At 38.9% G+C, this 3,788-nt stretch overlaps 1 protein-coding gene and 1 long non-coding RNA gene across 3 annotated transcripts in view; one reads left to right on the top strand and one right to left on the bottom strand.

The window, feature by feature from the left end:
- The window catches only part of LOC107552763 (uncharacterized), a 12,450-nt gene extending 10,964 nt beyond the window's left edge, over positions 1 to 1,486 (top strand). Inside the window, exon 3 of the long non-coding RNA XR_001604892.1 lies at positions 1,475 to 1,486. This is a non-coding gene — a long non-coding RNA (uncharacterized lncRNA). The remainder of the gene's footprint in view (positions 1 to 1,474) is intronic.
- The window catches only part of znf438 (zinc finger protein 438), a 61,078-nt gene that overhangs the window by 23,527 nt on the left and 33,763 nt on the right, over positions 1 to 3,788 (bottom strand). The gene's annotated exons all lie outside the window — the stretch shown is intronic.

The following is a 3,788-nucleotide window of genomic DNA, read 5'->3' as shown; positions in this document are numbered from 1 at the left end:
AAAAGCTTTTGTAACATTATACACTATTCCATTCAAAAGCTTGGAGTCAGTATGATTTCTTTTTTGGTAAGAAATTATAGAAATTAATACATTTAGCAAGGATGCTTTAAATTGATCAAAAGTGATGATAAAGACATTTATAATGTTACAAAAGATTTCTATTTCAGATAAATGCTGTTCTTCTGAACTTTCTATTCATCAAAGAAACCTGAAAAAATTATAATCAGCTGTTTTCAACATAATAATAAATGCTTTTTGAGCAGCAAATCAGAATATTAGAATGATTTCTGAAGGATCATGTGACTTGAGTAATGATGCTTAAAAATATAGCTTTGAAATCAGGAATAAATTAAATTTTTTAATATTTTCAAATAGAAAACAGTTATTTTAAATCGTAAAAATATTTCAAAATGTTACTGTTTTTGCTGTATTTTGGTTCAAATAAATGCAGGCTTGGTGAGCAGAAGAGAATTCTTTGAAAACATTAAAAATCTTATCAAAAACTTGTAGTGTATTGTTAGCCTATAGTTTGAAGTTAAAGATATTAATATTAATTAGGTGAGTCTGAGATGATTATTTGACAGTGATTTCACATTTCTTGTTTGAATGAAGGCTAAATACAAATAAAATGTGAACATTAATTTATTTGTGCTGTTTTTTTTATATTATATAGTTTTATATGAGGTGTCATAGACTTGGCAAATTCATTTTTCATAAGTTTGTATGCACAGACATCTGTTGTGGGCGTTCTTGGCAGTTTTTACGAGGCTTTTTAAAATTGTGTTCATATCGATATCGGAATTATATTGTATCGACCGAAATTAAGAAATATAGTCAGATATAAATTTTGGCCATATCGTCCAGCCCTACCTTAAATGCAAAAGTCAAATCCAGTTTTCGAGGCTATCTTGATCATATTTTTTCACCTACAGAGACGTTTACTATTTAACTGCTCCCAGGAAGTGGTAGACTGGACCTGCGAACAGAGACCCCCAACTGATTGCCCGATTAAAGCCAAGAGTGATTGGCCAACCACCAGAGAGCATTTCACCAACAGATCAAACTGACACCCGAATACATCTGGCTCCAAACACGCTGCATTCAGCCAAAAGAAAAAATTAAGACAGAATCGGAGAAACCAAGGAAGAAAGAGTAACAACAGAGAACAGGGAGGAGAAATCCCTTCAAATTGATCCCATAGAGACCCTCAAGGTTTCATTTAAGATCCTGGATTAAGCCCTCCAACAAATCACGGGATGTGAGGTAAGAGAGAGAAAGAAAAGGGGGGATGTGAACGAGAGATAATATGTCCTCTGGCTCACATGGAAAACCCCAGTGCTGATGGAACACCATCCCGGTGACAGAAACTAGGTTACAACTTCATCAATGTTGAAAATAATCCAACGCTTTGAAAAGTTTTCAAGATAATATAATGGCTTAAAGTGTTATGCAGAAACTCCTTGGCAAAGTCTAGAAAATTAATATTTAAAAGAGTCTGTCTTTTCCAAATGCATCTGATTAAAATCAAGAGTCATAAGTGTGTATGTGAACCAGAACCCACTGCCATAAAAATATAGAGCAGAGTACTGAATTTCTTGAGGGACTGTCTCATAGAGCAAGGTATAAAAGACCACACACAGGTATGAGTAACTCTTATAATCTTCTCCATCCAATTCCTTTAGAAAAACTTTGATGTTCCAGATATACATTGCCTTGCGAAAGTATTCATACCCCTTCATTTTTTTCACGTTTTGTTATTTTGCAGTCTTATGTTAAACTGCTTTAAATTACTTTTGTTTTCCCACATAAATCTACACTCCATACACCATAATGACAAAGCACAAAACAGATTTGTAACATCTTTGCAAATTTATTAGAAGCAAAAAAAATTGAAATGATTTCATTGCATAGGTATTCATTTTCTGGGACACTTGAAATTTAGCTCAGGAGCACTCATATCACTTGTAGATGTTACTACACTTTGAGTGGAGTTAAACTGTAGCAAATTCATTTGAATGAGTATGATTTGGAATGGCACACACGTCTTAAAAAAGGTCTAGCAGCTGATAATGCATATCAGAGCAAAAACCAAGCCCTGAGGTCAAAATAACTGCCTGTAGCGCTCAGAAACAAGTTTGTGTTAAGCCACACATCTGGGGAAGAGTTCAGAAAAAATTCTGCTGCATTGAAGGTTCACAGAATCATGTAGCCTCCTTTATCCTTAATGGAAGACGCTTGGAACAACTAGGACTCTTCCTAGAGCTAGCCTCCTGGCCAAAATGAGCAATTGATGGAGAAGTGGCTTGGTTATACTGGTGACCAAGAAGCTGATGGTCTAGTTGAGCTCCATCATCATATATACAGACTGAAGAGACCTACAGAAGGATAAACATCACTGCGACACTCCACCGATCTGGGCTTTATGGTGGTGTGGCCAAACTCAATCCTCTCCTCAGTGAAGACACATGAAAACACTTGGAATATGCAAAAAAAGCACCTAAAGGACCCTCAGACTGTGAGAAACAAGATTCTCTGATCTGATGAACCTCAATTCTAAGCATCATGTTTGAAGGAAACCAACTCCGCTCATCACCTGCAGAGTACCATCCCAAAAGTAAAGTGTGCTGGTAGCAGCCTCATGCTGTGGGGCTGTTTTTCAGCGGCAGGGACCGAAGCTCGGTGCACCAAAATATTGAGATAACCTTAATGAAAACCTAGTCCAGAGCATTCAGATCCTCAGACTGGGCAGAAGGTTCACCTTCCAACAGGACAATGACCCTAAGCACACAGCAAGAGTGGCTTATAGACAACTCTGTGAATGTCCCTGAGTGGCCCAGCCTGGGATTGAACTCAATCCAATATTTCTGGAGAAACCTGAAAATGTCTGTCAGCCCCCATCCAACCTGACAGAGCTTGAGAGGTGAAGAGGTGAGGAGAAGAATGGCAGATAATTGCCAAATGCAGATGTGCAAAGCTTGTTGCATCATACCCAAAAAGACTTAAGGCTGTAAAAGGTGCTTCAAAAAAGTACTGAGTTAAAGGGATAGTTCACCCAAAAATGAAAATTTGATGTTTATCTGCTTACCCCCAGGGCATCCAAGATGTAGGTGACTTTGTTTCTTCAGTAGAACACATTTGATGATTTTTAAGTCCAACCGTTGCAGTCGATCAGTCGTATAATGGATGGCAATGGTAACAATGTCTATGAGTGTAAAAAAAACATGCACATACAAATCCAAATTAAACCCTGCGGCTCGTGACGACACATTGATGTCCTAAGACACAAAACGATCAGTTTGTGCCAGAAACCGAACAGTATTTATATAATTTTTTTTACCTCTAATACACCACTATGTCCAACTGCTTTGAGCACACGCACGGCTTCCGGTGCGTGAGATGTGTACGCGCTCTGGCGTAGTTTATGAGTTTACGCAAGCGCCGCAAGTGATCTCTCGCGCGTATACATCACTCATTGTTTACACAGTGCACAAACATTGTAGGTACGACGGCTAATCAAAATGGTACTTACTTGCGCTTATCCGGATTGTTCAAACTGACTTCTGAGCCTGCTCACCTGAAGTTATGGTTGATTGCTCTTCGGCTGGATATCAACAGACTGTGATGAGTCGGCTGCCTCCCCCTAATTATCAGCATCATCCCGTTCCTTAATCGCTGCCCTTTGCCAGGCTCCCGACATGAGTGGGTGCGTGAGAGAGCAGGGGCGCTGAAATAGCCAGGGCTGGCGGCGTGTGATGGGGCACACCTGAACCGAATGGAGCCTCATCACC

Source organism: Sinocyclocheilus grahami, unplaced genomic scaffold, assembly GCF_001515645.1.
Source record: "Sinocyclocheilus grahami isolate Dianchi unplaced genomic scaffold, SAMN03320097.WGS_v1.1 scaffold457.1, whole genome shotgun sequence".
NCBI lineage: Eukaryota > Metazoa > Chordata > Actinopteri > Cypriniformes > Cyprinidae > Sinocyclocheilus > Sinocyclocheilus grahami.
Note: the sequence above shows the minus strand (reverse complement) of the source record. Positions and strands in the feature narration are given on the sequence as shown.